This window comes from Ceratotherium simum, chromosome X (genome assembly GCF_057802395.1).
Source record: "Ceratotherium simum simum isolate JZ-2026a chromosome X, ASM5780239v1, whole genome shotgun sequence".
NCBI classification, from domain to species: domain Eukaryota; kingdom Metazoa; phylum Chordata; class Mammalia; order Perissodactyla; family Rhinocerotidae; genus Ceratotherium; species Ceratotherium simum.
The window spans coordinates 99,545,958-99,565,573 of NC_141940.1; the positions used below are offsets into that span (position 1 = coordinate 99,545,958).

At 38.7% G+C, this 19,616-nt stretch overlaps 1 pseudogene; it reads left to right on the forward strand.

Moving 5' to 3' along the window:
• The first annotated feature begins 18,508 nt into the window (after positions 1-18,508).
• Positions 18,509-19,222, forward strand: LOC101402375 (ferritin heavy chain pseudogene; annotated as a pseudogene).
• The last annotated feature ends 394 nt before the right edge of the window (positions 19,223-19,616 follow it).

A 19,616-nucleotide genomic window follows, 5' to 3' on the forward strand; every position in this document is an offset into this window, starting at 1 on the left:
GAAAAAATGAGATTGAATTTTGTGGTGATGGATTGCAATTGGAGGTGTCAGTGTGAATATAATGGTTTTCAGTATTGTAGACACACAGAGAAATAAACATAGATGTAAATGTGCATGTGTATATACGTGTGTGTGTGTGTCTGTGTGTGTACGTACAAATATTTCCTACTTCTGTCCACAGAGAGGGAATGGGAGCAGCGACATCACAATAGTCATAATTGCACCTAGCATGCAGATCTTGGTTTCCAAATACTATTCTCCCCTAAAAGGAATCAGACTTCCTTGGAGAAATGGTTGATCCTAGGGCTGGGAAAGAGAAAGTGCAAATGAGCTTGGAACACCTTATTGTGGCATAAATAAGTACTCAAAGAATGATGGGTGACATGTCAAAAGGACAGAGAAACCAGCATATAGAACTCAAGTCTCAAAGTACTTCCCTAAGAAATACTTATAGTTTCTTTCTTTCGCCTAGTTTTCTATCAGGTTGTTTATGTCTTTATCATATAGCTTTTTGAGATTCTTTATTCTGTAAACCAATTCTATCTAGATTATATGTGGGGAAATTGTCTTCTCATTTGTGGCTTATCTGGTCACTATCTTTAAGGTATCTTTTGATAAACAGCCATTATTAATTTTAATATAGTTGAATTTATCAATTTTTTCCTTTATGGTATGTGCTTTGTGGGCCTTGTTTTATAGATTTTTTCCTATCTCACATTCATAAAGATAGTGTCCTGTATTGTCTTCTAAAAGATTACAAGTTTTACCTTTTACAGTTCAGTGTTTAATCCACATAGAATCTTTGTTTATCTATGGAGTGATGTAGAGACACATTTCTTTATTTGCATATGGATAACCAATTATCCCAGCACCTTTTACTATCCTGAGGAATAGTCATTCCTTTTCCCCCCTGAGTATTCTATCCCAACACCAATACCACACTGTCTTAATTACTGTAACCTTATAATAAATCTTAACATCTGGTAAGGAAAAAAAAAAGAACACTTCTGAAACCCAAGCTCCCAGACACCAGCCAAGGGCCAAATTTGCAAGCAGGCCTTTCTAATGATACAAGTCTCAGGCCTGCTATGTTAACTCTTTTTTGCAGAGGACAGTTACCCGAGACCTCAGATAATGGAATCAGATGTATTAAAGAACCTGATGAGAGAGAGTGATGAGGTGAAGCCAACAAGCTGAAACCTACTCAGGAAAACAAGAGGCTTGCATTCAAGTCCAAAAGATTGATTACTATACTGCATGGAGGAGACTCAGCTTGACAGCAATTGATGTGAAAAGTACCCAGGAGGGTTTGCCCCTTAATATGAATTAACAGCGATAACTGAGCCATTGGAAAAACTAATGGAAACTTATTCTGAATTAATGGGAGTGTCATGCCCAGATCAACGGATGTAGAACTCCCATGGTATTCTGAAATGATCACACATCATTTGGAAAATGTATGCATCTCTAAGGTTCTTATTCTGATACAGTTATGAATAAATAAGAGACGTGCACTGGGTAGTGTGGGTCACTAGGGTGACACTGATATTTGAGTGGTCTTATCATTTTTGAAATGAGGTTTTGAAAATTTTGAAATGAGTCCTGGTTATTCCCTTTGCTCCATTTGGCAGAATTGAGAACAGTGGTGGCAGCTTTAGGGAGGCAGATGTAGAAACAATCGAAAAAGGAATTAGACAGCCCAAGTATGGAAGCAGCTGACTTGGACAGGAATGTGTTCCCCAGTGATGGAAGTATTCGCACAGCTGGATGAACATGTACCTCTAGACTGGATAAGACATTGAGCCTGAAGATCTAGAGAGTCTCTTTCTACTCTAAAATTCTTGACGCTATGGTTTTATTAATTTAGACAGTTTTCATTGTGCTTACGGCTTAGACACTGCTGAATGGAAAGCCAAAGTAAAAGCCAGTGTCTCTGAATTTTGTTCTGAGTATTGCAGCAGGAACCACGGGAACACTCAGAAGTGCTGTGGGCTCGTTTCATAACATTTCCTCATACAGGCAGACCTTAAATTTGGAAACAAAACCTTTTTCATTGGGAATATTCATGCTTGAAATTTCCATCCCTGGAATTAATCTTGAAGGATTATGTGACAAACATCAAGACACTACCTCAATGAGGGACCCTATTAAATTTTAGATGTGATTTCACTGAACACTGGGAAGTTCCTTAGTCCCAACTGACTAGAACTCTTCACATTATACCATTAAAAAGTCATTTTTATGCATCTTGGAAATATGTTGATTTTCACAAAGCCTACCAAAAAGAAATATCCCTGGAGGAAGTAATTCTTTAGCTAATGTCATGTACATCAGGCTTCTCTAAACTTTTCGTATCATGTAAAAAAAATATTGAGTTGTATCAGTAAAAACTTGAGTTTGTATCAGTAAAAAAAATTAGTTGTATCCCTACCCTGAATATATGCATTTTATTTACTTATATCCTTGACTCATTCTCATTCAAACTTACATCCTTAAAACAACCTCAACCCTAGTCACCGCCAGCTCTCTCCCTGCTCTGCAGCTGTGCCCTGCTAGTGAATTTGCCTGGAGTAAAACCCACAACCACGCAGAGGGGTCTCTCTAAATTCATGATGCAAACCTCATGTGGGCCCTTAATGCAGCTGGGCCATCAGACTATTCTTTCTAATCTAGTCACTCTCCCTAAAGTGTATCTCAAACTTTAGTGTGCTATACATCACCTGGGGATCTCGTTAAATACACTTTCTGATCTTGCCATGGAGCATAACAGACAGTATTTGTAACAAGCTTCCTGGTGCTGCTGACACTGCTGGTCCTTGTGTAGCAAGGTCCCAGATGACTATTTTATACCTTATGAACTCTCTTCAAACTTCTAACACCTCCTCCCTCACCCATACTCCCAGCTAGTGACCTGCTTCCTACTGCACTGAGAAAGTCATAGGAATCAGAAGAGGATTTCACAGACTCCAACACCTCATCTACCCACCTGTCAGCATCTGGACCCATATATTCTGCTTTCCCACTTGTTAAAAACATCTCAAACATAACTTGCCTAAAAAGTGAGCTTCCTTATTTTATTTTATTTTACTTTATTGTGGCACGAACACTTAACGTGAGATCTACCTTCTTAACAGATTTTTGTTTACAATACGATATTGTTATCTATAGGCACAATATGGTACAGCAGATCTCTAGAAATCATTCATCTTGCATAACTAAAATTTTATACCCATTGATTAGCAACTCTTCATTTTCTCCTCCTCCCAGCCCCTGGCAACTGCCATTCTATCCTTTGCTTATGAGTGTGACTATTTTAGATACCTTATACAAGTGAAATAATGCAGTAGTTGTCCTTCTGTGCCTGGCTTATTTCACTTAGCATAATATCCTCAAGGTTTATCCATTTTGTCCTATATTGCTGTGTTTCCTTCTTTTTAAGACTGAATAGTATTCCATTGTATGTATATTAACACATCTAAAAAATATATTCATCCGTGGATGGACATATATGCTGTTTTCACATCTTGACTGTTGTGAATAGTGCTGCAATGAACATAGCAGTGCTAATACCTCCTCCAGATCCTGATTTCAATTCTTTTGGATAAATAGCTAGTATTAGGATTACTAGATCACACAGTAGCTCTATTTTTAATGTTTTGAGGAAGTTCCATACTGTTTTCCATAGCAACTGCACCATTTTCTATTCCCACCAACAGTATACAAGGGTTGCAGTTTATTCACATCCTCATCAACACTTGTTGTCTCTGTTTTTTTCATTATAGCCGCCTAACAGATGTGAGGTGATATCTCATTGTGGTTTTGGTTTGCATTTCCCTGATGATTAGTGACATTGAGCATCTTTTCATATCCCTGTTAGCTACTTGTATATATTCTTTGGAGAAATGTCTATTCAAGTCCTTTGCCCATTTTAAAATCTGGTTGTTAGTTTTTTTGCTATTGAATTATAGGCGTTCCATACATATTTTGGAAATTAACTCCTTATCTGATACATGGTTTGCAAATGTTTTCTGCCATTCTGCAGCTTGCCTATTCATTTGTTGATTGTTTCTTTTGCTGTGTAGAAGCTTTTTAGTTTGATGTAGTCCCACTTGTCTATTTTTGCTTTTGTTGTTACATCCATGAATTCATCGCCAAGAGCAATGTCATGAAGCTTTTCCCCTATCTCTTCTTCTAGGAGTTTTACAGTTTTGGAAATAGAAAATCTGAACAAACCCATAACTGGTGGGGAGATTGAAACAGTAATCAAAAATCTCCCAAGAAAGAAAAGCCTAGGACTAGAGGGCTTTGCTGGTGAATTCTACCAAACATTCAAAGATATAACACCAATTTTTATCCATTGCTTCCAATGAATTGGACATGACAAAACACTTCCAAACTCATTTTATGAGGCCAGCATTACCCTGATATCAAATCCAGGAAAAGACACCAGAAGAAAAGAAAACTAGAGGCCAATATCCCTGATGAATATAGATGTAAAAATCATAAACAGAATATTAGAAAACTGAATTTAACAGCATATTAAAAGGATCATACAGCATGACCGAGTGGGATTTTTCCCTGGAATACAAGGATGGTTCCACATACAAAAATTATTTGAATTAAAGAAGTGATAAAGTTAAAATGAGGATGTTAAAGTGGCTCCAAATTCGATCCGACTGGTGTCCTTATAAGAAGAGAAAATTTGGACACACAGAGACAACAGGGATAGGTGTGGACAGAGGAAACACCATGTGAGTACACAGTTAAGAAGGCAGCCATCTGCAATCTAAGGAAAGAAGCCTTAAAAGAATCCAACGCTGTCAACACCTTGATCTTGCATTTCTAGCCTCCAGAACTGTGAGAAAATAAATTCCAGTTGTTTAAGCCACCCAGCCTGTGATATTTTGTTATGGCAGCCCCAACAAAGTAATATACTTCCAGTTTTGCTTGCTCAAAACACCTATTTATCCTTTTCATGATTATGGACAACATCTGGAGGTGTCCTGTATGGAAGAATGCAGGAGCTGGGGCCATCTTCTGCTGCTTCATAGTCAATGCTGTCAGCTGTGATTTAGGCTGAGCAGTCAGTTTGAATTCAAAGATCTTGCAGAAGTTAGAAAAGTGGCATCGGGAGATTTCCTTCAGAAAGAGGAGAAGCTTCCAAGGATAGTTATGAAAAACAAAGATCGTTAATACCTTCCTGGTCCCCTGTATCTCTCCTGGTGTCAAGGTTTTGTTTTTCTCCATTATTACAAATTTAATGTGTGCCATTCAACAATTATAACTTTACATTTTTTAAACGATCCTCTAATCTTACCCAGACCTTTTCACTGGAATGGTTGTGTGCAAAAGGGACAAAAGCATTTTCATTAAAAAGAAGTTTTTATACAATTTAGCCAGAAAGACACATCATGTTCAAGAATTACGAATGAATGATGAAATTCTGATTTTTAAAAAAATTTCAGGGGCCGGCCCCGTGGCTTAGCAGTTAAGTGCGTGCACTCCGCTGCTGGCGGCCCGGGTTCGGATCCCGGGCGTGCACCGATGCACCACTTCTCCGGCCATGCTGAGGCCGCGTCCCACATACAGCAACTAGAAGGAAGTGCAGCTATGACATACAACTATCTACTGGGGCTTTAAGGGGAAAAAAATAAATAAAAATAAAATCTTTAAAAAAATTTCAAAATGAGCTTAAATAATCTTCTACCTCTTTCATCTTGATCATTTATCCTGTGAGTAGCCTAGAGAGTGTTAATTCTTTTCTGAGGACAGTTATATAGCATTTAATAATCAAATTGCCTCTCCAAGGTGTGTGTACCAGGAGAAAGGTGAGGGATGTAGACTTAGGCTGTCAATTCATTGTTGCAAACTGCAACTAATCAGGAACACCAAACACAGCAAGTCAGTAGCCATGAGACACACCTGAGAGGGGCCAAGTGTTCATTGTGTCAAAAGCAGGCAGAGGGGTTACAGAAGCTATGACATATCCTCTCTCAACTCACAGCTTTTAGCAGGAATCACAAGTTAAGAACGTAATAGTCTGTGCATCAGAAATGTAGAGCTGGTCAGCATCTTGATTTCAGACGGTCCCATCAGAGAATAAGCCCTTTCCCATAGGCATTTGTATGTGACCCAGACAGTCCAGCAGCATCCATGACGTTTTTATAGTTTAAGGTCCCACAGAGGAGTCTCCTAAATCTGCAAAAAAGTTTCAGATTCCGACTTCTGTTCATTAAGTGGAGCAACTTTGTCAGATTTTAGTTCCACATAGCTAGTGCTGAGGCTGAAATAGCCCATGGTAGACAGTATCAGGTTTCAGCTTAGGGCCAGGTCCAGGCAAATTAGGATCTATGAAATCAGTATTCTAAAACAAGCTCAAATGTTGCAGGGCCAAACTGCCAGAAATGTTCCAAATCCAAATGACAAGCAAAGCTTTCCTAAGCCCATTTGCCTTGTCAGTCTTAGAGTTGAAATCGACCTACTACAAAATACGCACATCAGGCTGGAAAATCATCAGCTTCTAAGAGTCAGACGTCTGACTTCACAAGAGTTCACTCACAACCCAAAACTGCTTTTTAAAAACCCCCAAAGTGTATCTCCATCTGGAGACTGCTTCTCTCATGTTGTCTCCCTTTTTCCAGAGACCCTAATAGGCAAAAACCATCACTTATGAAGATTTACTGTTTTCAATATTCAAAGAGTTCCAATTCCAATCCCCCCCCACCCCCCACCCCGACCCCAGCGGCAAAAAGCAAGGAAGCTGTGTTCCACTAACACTTTCTTTTTTCAGCTTTCCCTGACTGGGATGATCCCTGCAGCATTTATATATTTATAAGCATACAATTTTTATATCGATTTTATTATACACCCAGATGCAATAGCCACAAAGTACAAAGTCATTTTTAAAATTGCTCTTTCACTTTCTCATTGCAAATTCATTCAAACCCCCAACGAGAAATTCAGATTTACAGGTTTCACATTACACGTCCCTGAGGTACAGACTGGAATGTGGCTTGAGGGGAGCAGTGCTGTTGTGGTAGCAGCTAAACCAAAGAAACGGCTAGAGTGTTCCCCTCCCTCCTTTTCCCCCTTCGCTTTATCCAAAGCTTTGCTCCAGTCCTGGGAACTGAATTCAATCATTTTCCTCCTACTTGGAGGACGGAACAATGCAGACTTTTAACATTTTTGGCCTGCCCAAGCTTACCTTTGGAAATTTTGGGGCCCATTCTCCTACAGCCTGGAGGAAGTACAAAAATCAAAGGCTGTTTACACATTTCTCCTCAGTGGGCCTGCATGGCCAAAAGCAGTCAGGGGACCCACAAGCCAACCCTCCTGGCGTTGGATCTATCATTCTTAAATTCTCTACTTAACTTTTACCTCGGCCGGCCCCGTGGCTTAGCGGTTAAGTGCACGCGCTCCGCTGCTGGCGACCCGGGTTCGGATCCCGGGCGTGCACCGACGCCCTGCTTCTCCGGCCATGCTGAGGCCGTGTCCCACATACAACAGCTAGAAGGATGTGCAGCTATGACATACAACTATCTACTAGGGCTTTGGGGGGAAAAATAAATAAATAAAATCTAAAAAAAAAAAAAAACCTTTACCTCACAACAGAGTGCAGCTCAGCTGCCGTTTCATACAATGGATGACCCCAAAGCCACCTTGGCACCAAAGGGTTGTCGTCTCCCACCCCTTCATCCTTCCATTTCCCAAACCATGCTTTTGCCATATTTCAATGAGTCAGGGTCATTCCAGCAAATCTTAATGCTGCCACCACTACGTTGGGGGTCTCCAGGACCATTGCCAAGTTCGATGATTCACAGGGAGGACTCACAGGACACAGCACCTAGTCGTACTTAAGGCTATGATTAGGGAAAGGCTACGATGCAAAATCAGCAAGGGGAAAAGACTCATGGGATAAAGCCAGGACGAAACCAGGTGGAAGCTTACAAAAGTTCTCCCCAGTGGATTCACACAGCTCACACTTAATTCCTCAGCAACAAGTTGAGACAACACATGTGAAATGTGTCTACCAGAGAAGCTCCTCAGAGACTCAGCGCTCAAAGTTTGTACTGGGGGCTGAGCATGTAGGCACTCTCTGCTTAGCAAGTACCAAGACTTCATACACACAGAAAGAAAACATGTGTTCAGCATAAACCATATTGTTTTCATACTTTAGACACAATGAGACATTTTTATCAGTTAGGGAAGGGTGGGAACACTCCCAAAATTGAAGTTCCCAGATACCAGGCAAGATCCAACCTTGCAAGGAGGCCGTTCTAAAGATAGCAGTCTCAGTCCTAATATGTTAACTCATTTACACACAGTAGGTATAACTTACCCAAAAGGGGCATTTATCATCTACTGACTAGTAGAATGAGCCTGATACAATAATATCTGTATTTAAAGCATGTAAGTAGCAAGTAACAAGCTCTTGTAGGTTAAAAGACCGAAAAAACAGTTGTGATTAAATATAAACAGTCTATTTCTTAATGGTAAAGAAGGATTAACTATAAAAAGAATTGGGTTAAACAGACATGTATTTTAAAGGCTTCTTTAAGCTAAAACTAGAGATGGTCAGCAAAGATTGTGCAGCAGCTTCAACTCACCTAATAAAAATCATACCTCCAACCATGCCAAAAGACTTGAAGTAACCAAAGTGTCATATTAGGAATTTATTTTTTAATAACATTAGAGAGGACTTACATTTTTAATTTTAAAAATCTTTATTGAGATATAATTCAAATAACATAAAATTCACCCATTTAAAGTGAAAAATTCACTGGTTTTTAGTATATTCACAGAATTATGAAACCATCACCAGAATCTAATTTTAGAACATTTCCATCACCCCAAAAAGCAACCCTATACCCATTAGCAGTCACTCCTCATTCTCCCCAACTCCAGCACTAGGCAATCACTAATCTACATTCTGTCTCTACAGATTTGCCTATTTTGAAAATTTCACACAAATGGAATCTATAAAATTTGGTTTCTTTAGATTGGCTTCTTTCACTTTTGCATAATTTTCAAGGTTCATCTGTGTTTCAGTTTGTACCACTACTTCATTTCTTTTTATTGCCAAATATTTTTCTATTGTATGGATAAACCACATTTTGTTCATGCATTCATCATGGGCATTGAATGCCCACGGGCATTTAGTTTCTTTCAAATTCCTTTATTACGAACAATGCTGCTATAAACATTTCCATACAGTTTTTGTGTGGACATATGTTTTTATTTCTCTTGGGTAGATATCTAGGAGTGGAATTGCTGGGTAATATGTTAGCTATACGTGTAACATTTTGAGGAACTGCCAAAATGTTTTCCAAAGTGGCTATACTATTTTGTACTCCCACCAGCAATGTAAAAGGGTTCCAATTATTCCACATTTTCACTTATACTTTTTATTGTCTGTCTTTTTTATCATAGTCACCTTACTGTGTGTGTAAAGTTGTATCTCATTGTAGTTTTGATTTTAATTTCCCTAATGACTAATGATGCTGAGCATCTTTTTATGTAGTTACTGGCCATTTGTATATCTTCTTTGTAGAAATGTCTATTCATATCTGTTGCCCATTTTAAAATTGACTTATTTATTTTTTTATTATTGAGTTGTAAGAGGTTTTGTTTGTTGGTTTGTTTTTACATATTTTGGATATAAGTCTTTATCAGATATATGTTTTGTAAATATTTTCTACCATTGTGTGGATCATCTTTAACTTTCTTAATGGTATTGTTTGCAGCACAAAAGTTTCTAGTTGTGATGAATTTATATTGTTTTGTTGCTTGTGTTTTTGGTGTCATATCTAAGAAATAATTTCCTAATCGAAGGTCATTATGATTTACTCCTATGTTTTCTTCTAAGAGTTTAATAGTTTTAGTCCTTATATTTAGGTCTATAATCTATTTTGAGTTAATTTTGCATAACGTGTGAAGTAGAGATCCTACTTCATTCTTTCATAAATGGATACCAAGTAGTCTCACCACCATTTGTTGAAAAGACTCTTCTTTCCCCATTGAACTGTTGATATTGTTGTTGAAAGTCAATCGACCATAAAGTAAGAGTTTATTTCTGGACTCTCAATTCTATTAATTTGATCTATATGTGTATATTTATGCCAGCATCACACTGTCTTGATTACTGAAGCTTTTTAGTAAGTACTGAAATTGAAAAGTGTGAATCCTACAAATTTGTTCTTCTTTTTCAAGAATGTTTTGTCTGTTCTGGGTTCCTTGCATTTCCATTTGAGTTATAGGATCAGGATGCATCTTGATTTCTATAAAAAGGCAGCTGAGATATTGATAGGGATTGCATTGAATCTGTAGATTAATTTGGGGAATGCTGCCAACTTAATATTAAGTCTTCATATCCATGAACATGGAATGTTCTCTACATTTATTTTGGTATTCGTTAATGACTTTTGACAATGTTTTGTAGTTTTTAGTGTACAAGTCTTGCACTTCTTTTGTTATATTTATTTCTAGGTATTTTATTATTTCTGGTGCTATTGTAATTGAAATTTTAACATTTATTTTTCAGATTGCTCATTGCTAGGGCATGGAAATACAATTGATTTTGGTCGATTGATCTTGAATATGCAGCCTTGTTGAAATCATTTATTAATTTTAATAGGTTTTTAGTAGATTCCTTGGGATTTTCTATGTACAAGATTATGTCATCCACAATTAGAGATAGATTTACTTCTTCCTTTCCAAATGGATGTATTTTATTTCTTTTTATTGCCTAATTGCCTTGGCTAGACCCTCTTGTAAAATGTTGAATGGAAGTGGTGAGACCAGAGATCCTTCTCTTCTTTCTGATCTTAAGAGAGAAGCATCCAGTCTTCCCCCATTAAGCATGATGTCGTCTGTGGATTTTTCATAGCTGTGCCCTTTGTCAGGTTGAGGAAGTTCCTTCGTATTTTTAGTTTGCTGGTTTTTTTTTAAATCATGAAAGGTTGATGCATTTTGCTCTTCCCATATATTGAGAAAATCACAAGTATTTTGTCCTTCATTCTACTAATATAATGTATTATTACACTGATTGACTTTCTGATGTCAATCCAACTTCACATTCCTGGGATTAATTCCAAATGATCATGAAGTATAATCCTTTCTCTATGTTGCTGGATTCAATTTGCTAGGATTTTGTTGAAGATTTTTTTCACTTATATTCATAAGCAATAATGATTTTTAGTTTCCCTTTCTTGTTATGTCTTTGTCTGATTTTGGCACTGTACTATTTAAGAATTTTTCCACTTTACCTAGGTTGCTCTATTGCTAAGTAAGTAGGAATTTCCATCTTCCTCAATATCACTCCACTTCCTGTATCTCTAGGTACAGAAACTTAAGAAAAGAGAGAGTGTGAAACTGATAATGAAGGAAAGAGAATAAAAATGAAGGAAAGAAAGGCTGATATATAGTCCCAGATACACAGGGCATATATGACATATCTCTAAGTAATTTTTACTAGTTAACTTAAATTTTATATCCTTATCAAAATGTCTTATAACAGTGATCCAGAGCTCTCTGGATTCCATTTCATCACAAGAGAACAGGCAGACTACAGCCAATTCTCTCTCTCTCTTTCTCTCTTACACACATCTCTATCTCTGTCTCTGTCTCTTGCCCACGTGTGCATGCTCCCAAAACACAATGACCACCATCACCACCACTGCCCCACCTTCAAATTCATTCTCTGCAAAATTTCACCTGAGGAGAAAGCAATATACCACCTGTTGTGTATTGGTTTGATATGATTTCAAATCCACTTGTTTATGACTTAAGTAAAGCTGTTTTAATCTACTTATTTAGGACAAAGACAAAAAAAGTTGTTTTGATATAAGAATGAAGTAAGTTGTATCAGGATGTCATCATTTCATCCATTGTCAATGATAAGCACCCAGTAGCTCAGCTGATGACGAACACTGCCAGGGGGCTTCTCAGTAAGGACATGTGGAGAAGAAAGGGGACATTTAGACTATAAATACCCAGAGTTAGTGAGGAATATCTGAGTTTCTATCTGGGCAAGGTGACACTTTGCTGACCTAAACAAACTCTCCGAAGACCTTGGGGCATTAGCTCCTACCATGGTAAGGGTGACTCCCTTATCGGTAGTGGTGAAAAACCACACGCAGCAGCCCCAGGAAGATCAGCCTGCCCCCAATACCGGGGGGCCGTTGTTCCCTAGCAACATGCTCTAGCAACAAGGCACTTTTACTTTGCCCTGGCAGCTGGAAGTCAGCTCTTGGTTGCTTCAGCTGCCTCTCCTGAGTGCCTACTCATATAAAAAGGTACACCTCGATTGAATTTGGACTTTATTCCTTTTATCTCTCCTTGCCTGGAACAACAGTGTGGTTAATCTATTATTGCTTTGGAGTATGTTATTTCTTTATTGGCTTATTAAGAGACACTATTCTGTATGGTATTGGCTTGTGAAACTATTATAAACCCCACAGAGAACCTGTGTTAAATAAACTGTTGGCAAAGACAGTCTCAGTCTGTAAGTATAATTTTTTCCCCCAAAACAAAACATCACCTCTATAGAAGAGTAGGATATGTCTATCTTTTTCCAATTTGTAATATAAACACGTAAACCCTCCACAGTGAAAGGGCAAGAGCAGGACCTAGTAAAATCATAGTGCTCCTCTCATTCTGAGTATTTTTGTCACAGACCAAATCAAATTAAAAGAAACATTAAGACCAGTAGAAAGGAGAAATTATGTTATTCGAGGATAATCTTAGCCTGAACGATGGATTTCTATCTTTTCCCTAGGGCCAAGAGGTTGTGAAGGTAATGGGCAAGAATATTTGATTTTAATTTGGCTGTCATTGTATAACCACCTGGTTCCAGCCGTGCAGGGACAAACCTCTCAAAGGCCCAAAACTTGGGTAGTTAGTTCAATTCATTTTGGTCCAGGGCCCACCAGACAAACTCGTTCTGTACCATGTCTTTGGTCTAGTGTCTTTTGGCATAATGGAGTGGGAAGGGAGTCCCACATAGCCCTCTATTCCAAATGACTGGCCCGGCTATGGGTCTTAAAGCTGACCCACTGGCCTCTCCCTGGGATCAATCCTCAGTAAGAGTGGACTTTCTGCACCCTTGCTTTATTTAGAGTCCTTAACTTATTAGCTTTATCATAAAGTAAATTGTAAAACACTTTCTGACTTTCTGCAGACCACAGCAGCTTCTGATTTTTTTTTTATTTCTTTGTTTGTGGTCTCTTGGAGTTGATACAAGCTTCTTCTTTGCCAGTGCTCACCTCAGCTTGTCTCCTCCAACCCAATTCCAAGATGCTCCCTGGGCCATGTTTGCCTCTAAAAGTGCTCTGTCCAATACTATAGGCACTAGCCACACGTGGCAATTGAACCCTTGAAAAGTGACTAGTTCAAACTACAATGTGCGGTAAGTGTAAAATATACACTGGATTTCAAAGACTTAGTTTTAAAATGAGCATGTAAAATATCTCATTAATTTCTGATATTAATTACATGTTGAAATTTTAATATTTTGGATATACTGGGTTACCTAAAATATACTATTAAAATTAATTTCACCCATTTTTCTTTACCTTTTGTAATGTGGCTACTATAAAATTAAAAATTACATATATGGCTTCAATTGTGGCTAATATTATATTTCAGTAGACAGTGCTGTTCTAGATCCTCTTAGTTCTAATAACTACACACCCCCTTCAGAAATTGTATCTTTCAGTGACAAAGTAACTTTGTATTAGGTAGACTTGGATTCACTTCCTATTTCTGCCTCTAGCTATATGGCTTTAGGCAATTTAGTTATCTTGTTGGGTCTTGGTTTCTTTATTTGTAAAATGGGACCATTAACACTTACCAATTTTCCTTGTATATATGGTCCCATTTTATAGATTTGCTGTTCTAAAGTTCAAAGGGGACAAAGTTTGTGTACAACTCAGTGCCTACCAAGTAGTAGGTAGGTTCTCATTAGCTCTTCTCATCCTAAGTATGTATAGAGTTACCAAATGGACTTTTCAAATCTTAAATCTTCTTAGGGTTTGATTTGTCCATAAATCTTGCACAGTTCCTTGTCTCTGATCTGGTGTTCTTTGCACAAGACTGTTCTCGAAAATGCTCTACAGTTTCTCCATAAAAACAATTTCTTATAAAGAGTACTATATATTCAGGAGTCTCATGCAAATGAAAATAATCTGCATGACCAAGGATTTCTTTTAGGTTAATTTGTGTTTAGCCTATATGCCACTCCAGAATTTTACAATATGCTGCAGGCACCATTGATTTCATTATTTTCGGGTTTTATTTTATGCTACAGATTTTTTTCCTATCTAGAAGAAATATTAATTCATTTTCTCTACACAGGCAGGGCAAAACATAAACATACAAATAGTATAATCTCTTTCTCAAAAGGAAAAAACAATCATCAAATTCCCCTATCATTCCCCACCTACAATGAGGATAAGGCCACAAAGACTACAAAAAAGTCATTGAAATAGAATATATGCATTAGTCACAGTTTCTTTTTTTCTAAAAATGAAGTTAATACTTTTTATATAAGCCACTAAATTTCAAGAGGTCAAAGTGTATTACTTTAAAAAGTACAAATATATTCTGAAGGTATTCTTTATCCATATTTTCATGTGGAATATGTTAGGCTTTTCAATCTGTATCACATGACACTTTTATCCAGAAACTGGAGAACAATTAAACCAGGCTACCAATAGTTCTCAGCACAGTTAAGATTTTTGTTACAAGAGGTGCTTACCATTGGTTTGTCTTCCTAGGGCATCTGTGAATGCCATTCATATTATCGTACATGAATGTGTACTTACTTGAATAATTCTCTGTAAATGCTCTTAGGTTATATATGTGTGTGTGTGTGTGTGTATGTACGTATGTGTATTGTTGTGTTTCCCTGGCTAAAATCCTAGTTTCTTCTCTTCTGTCCCTATAATTTAGTAGATTTTCAAAATTAAGGTATAATTTACATACAATGAAATTCACATTACTTGATGTCCAGTTCCAAGAGTTTTGACAAAAGCACACAGTTGTGTAACTACTACCACAATCAAGATATAGAATAGTTCCATCACTCCCAGAAATCTCCCATCTTATGTCCCCTGGTAGTGAACCTCTCCCCCCAACTCCAGAAAACATAGATAAGCCTGTGTCTAGTAGTTTTGCCTTTTCCAGAATGTCATATAAATGAAATCATATGGTACGTAGCCTTTTGAGTCTGCCTTCTTTCACTTTACATAATGCAGTAGAGATTCATCCACACTGTTGTGTGGTGTGGGAGATCAAAATTAGCCACTATGAAATATGTCTCTTTACCTTAATTATTTTCTCTGATGGACATCTGACCTCCCACAAATGGCCTAAAGAATTTAACATAGGAGACCTGTTTCAGGAAGGAGCCAGAATCATATGATGGCTGTAATTTAATGTAAAATAGATGTTACAATAGGAAAGGCACCAATGAGCCCATCTTATCAAAAATTCTGTCTCTCCCAGGCCACATTCTCTAGGTGGTCCTGCAAAGAGTTGCCAGACAAACATTTACATTTATAAGGAAAATCTCCATTTGTAAGGGTATCTCCCTATGTATATTGCAAAGAGGGGGGATGGCCTTATCTGTGGAAACTCTTATCAGTACGGAAGGAGAGGATTTAAATCTGCATACCCTTGATTACTGTAATTTCTGTCTCCCTCCTCACCCCCAACATCCTCCTTTGTCTTTAGCTGCAGATGGTATTTAAGATGAGAATCGCCACTATTGTGTTGAGAAACTCAGTTTCTCTGGTTTCTCCCAGGTATACGTGTTATTAAACTTCTTATTATTTTCTCCTGCTAACCTGTCTTTTAATTATTTGGCCGGCCATAAGAACCTTAAGGGAAAGGGCGGAGGGGGATTCTCCCTCTTCCCCGACAATGGGTTAGTAATTCATTCCTTTTTATTACTGAGTAGAATTCCAATATATGGATATAACACAGTTTCTTTATCCATTTACCAGTTGAAGGATATTTGCTTTTTACAGGTTTTGGCAATTACAAAAAAGCAGGTATAAACCTCTGGAGGTCAAGAGGAAGGGCTGAAAGTTCCAACCCTGTAATTGCATGGTTGGTTTCCTTGGCAACCAGCCCTCCATCCTCAGGGGCTTCTCAAAAGTCACCTTATTATCATAAACTCAGGTGTGGTTGAAAGAAGTTTGTTATGAATAACAAAAGATGCTCTTTTCATGTTTATCACCCCAGAGCTGTCTCAGGAGCTGGGGAAAAAAATCAAGTGTTATAACAAAAGATACGTCTATGGGTCTTATCACTTAGAAAATTACAAGGGTTTTAGGACCTCTGGTCAGGAGCTGGGATGAAAATCAAAAAATATATTTCTTATTATATAACAATATCACAATTATATTCCCTCATCATCCTTTGAATGAGTGCATAATCTGTAGTGATGTCTTCTCTCTCATTCCTGAAACTGGTAATTTGTGTCTTCTCTTTTTTTCCCCTGATTAGTCTGTCTAAAGATTTATCTTTTTATTTGTTTAATTTTCTCCAAGAACCTGCTTTAATTTCATTGATTTGATCAACTGTTTTTATTTATTTTTGTTATGTTTTCAACTGTTTTCTGCTCATATCTTTATAATTTCCTTCTTTCTGCTTGACTTGGATTAATTTTGGTCTTCTTTTTCTACTTTTTAAGGTGGAAGGTTAGATGATGAATTTGAGACCTTTCTTCTCTTGTAATACAGGAATTTAATGCTATAAATTAACATGCAAGCATTGCTTTAGCTACATCCCACAAATGTTGATATGTTGTGTTTTTGTTTTCATTTAATTCCAAATAATTTCTAGTTTCCCTTTGATCTCTTCTTTGACACTTGGCTTGTTTGTAAATGTATTATTAGCTTCCAAATATTTGAGTGTTTTTCAGATATCTTTACATTAATAATTTCTATTCCAATTTCATTGTCATCAGAGAAAGTATCTTTCACAATATGAATAACGTAATATTTATTGAGACTTGTGGCCTAGAATATGGTCTATCTTGGTAAATGTTCTAGGTGCACTTGAAAAAAATGTGCTACTAACGACTATGTTTCTAAAGTTTCTTCACTATGATTTTTCTTAACATGAGTATGATTTCTTCTTTTTCATCCTTTTTCTCCTACTGATTACAATAAATAGAGAGAGAACTCTGCAGAGAGAACTCTGTGATTTTCGAACTGTGTAAAAGTATTGCCTATTCAGAAAGTAGGTATTTTCATTTTTAAATAGTTAAAAAAAAAGATAACTGAATCATCGTGGTGAACTAAACACAAAAATTATTTACACACACACACAAAAGGGTACCATTAAGAGACTAAAAATTGAGAGGAATTCTTGATAGACAGGAAAAGCAGAGGCTATAAGATTGGTGAATTCAGAGAACTTGAAACATCTGCAGTAGAAAACCCCATCACATTCAGAAAAACTCTAAGAACACAATAAATGAAATTGCAGCACTGTGGAGGGTCCTTGGTCACGTGTGAGATTAAAGAGCTACTCTGAACAGCAGATTTATTTTACTCTGCCCTGCTCTGACCTTCCCCCACCCCTACTTACACTGGGCAGTAAGCACCTGTGGCATTTGACACCTCGACTCTCCCAAAACTACACTCCAAAGACAGTGAAGGAGCTTAAGACAACAACAGACCTGCACAGAAGGGAAACAAGAGGACAACAGGACACATCTACCTATAAGGGAAAATTAGTCTTCCAATTTCAGAAATATTGTATTTCTTTTGGCAAAAGGGAGGGTTCCTATCCTACCTGCAAGCTCCATGCCATGTAATCTCAAGGGAGTAGGCCACTTAACAATGGACACACTGTTCCCTCTCACTCTGAGGAGAAGCCTATTAGTGAAATGGACATCAAAACTCTAAATCAGATCCATGCTAACTACCCAGGCTAATCAAATAGTCCTTTATTCCTAGAAATAAATGAACAAAGGTTCGCAAAACATTTGAGGAAAGTAAAAGAGAAGATCATGATGAACAAACTAGAACTAGTTTGTTTCTAGTTTCCCAGAACTATTTCTGGGAAAAAAAATTCCAGATATAATACAGGAAACAGAAGAGACATGTACCAAAAATTCAAATTCATATTCTCAGAAATTTAAGGGAAGAAAATGGATTTACAGAATAAGAAAAGGCTGCTAAAAAAGGGAACTAGAGGACAAGAAAAAATTCTTGCAAACTAGAAATATTATTGCAAAATTAAAAACTCATTAGATGCCAGGCACTCAGCACACAGCCCCCCGCCTCACCCAGGCTGTTATGGAATCTGGAACACAGTGCTCGCGCCCCCACCCCCATCCCTCACTCAACAATTTAACGGATCCTCCTCCCTCACTCCCCCAACCACTTCCGGGTAACGGATCCCGCTTTCTGGTCACATCCCAGAGACTGCCACTAGCCGCCTGCCGCCTAACCCCACAGCACGCCTGTCTCCAGCCTCGCTTGTCGTCCACTCGGGGAACACTCCCAGGCCGCCTTCGCCTTCGCGCCCGCCGCAACCGCCCAGCCAGCCATGGCGAGCGCGCCGCTGTCGCAGGTGCTCCAGAACTACCACACCGACTGCGAGGCCGCCATCAACAGCCAGATCTGCCTGGAGCTGTACGCCTCCTACGTGTACCTGTCGATGGGCTACTTCTTCGACAGAGACGACGTGGCCCTGAAGCACTTCTCCCAGTTCTTCTTGCAGCTGTCGCGCCAGAAGGGGGAGCTCGCCAAGAAGCTGATGCAGCTGCAGAACCTGCGTGGAGGCCGCATCCTTCTCCGCGACATCTCGAAGCCAGACCGCGACGACTGGGAGAGCGGCCTGAAGGCCCTGGAGTGCGCTCTGCACATGGAGAAGTGCGTCACCCAGAGCCTGCTCGATCTGCACCAGCTGGCCACCCACAAGAAGGATCCCCATCTGTGCGACTACCTGGAGAGTCAGCACCTGCTCGAGCAAGTCAAGTCCATGAAGGAGTTGGGGGACCATCTCACCAACCTGCGCAAGATGGGGGCCCCAGAAGACGGCATGGCCGAGTACCTCTTCGACAAGCTCACCCTGGGGGACGGCAGTAAGAACTGAGTTTGGACTGCCCTCCCCACGGCCACCGCGGCTTGGTGACTTCCCCTGGTCACCATACTGAGCATGCATATTGCAGTATTGCCCTTGCAAAACGTTCACTTAAGTTTTCTTTCTTTCAATTTTACCAGTTTATTCCAATAAAGTTATCTGGTTCCTAAATAAAGGTCTCTCTTTAATTTGTGTGTGCAAACCTCTCACCTTTTAAGCTTTGAGACAGGTATCCAAGGGTCTCTCCACCCACCCATGTCCCATCCACATGCAGCTCAGGATCTCCATGGATGGAGGGAGAAGGTATTCCATGGGACCCTGGGAAACACAAAATTAATCTTCCCCTTATAAACAGTGTGGGCGGAGGGGTAGGATGGGGGTGTGGTCTAGGGCCCTGGTGTCTGTGCATGGTAAAGTATAAAAAAACATGGTATGGAATTCTTGATACTGGTTGCCTCTAAGGAAGAAGTGAAGAATGCGACTGGGCAGGGATTAAAATAGAGTCTTCCACTTCA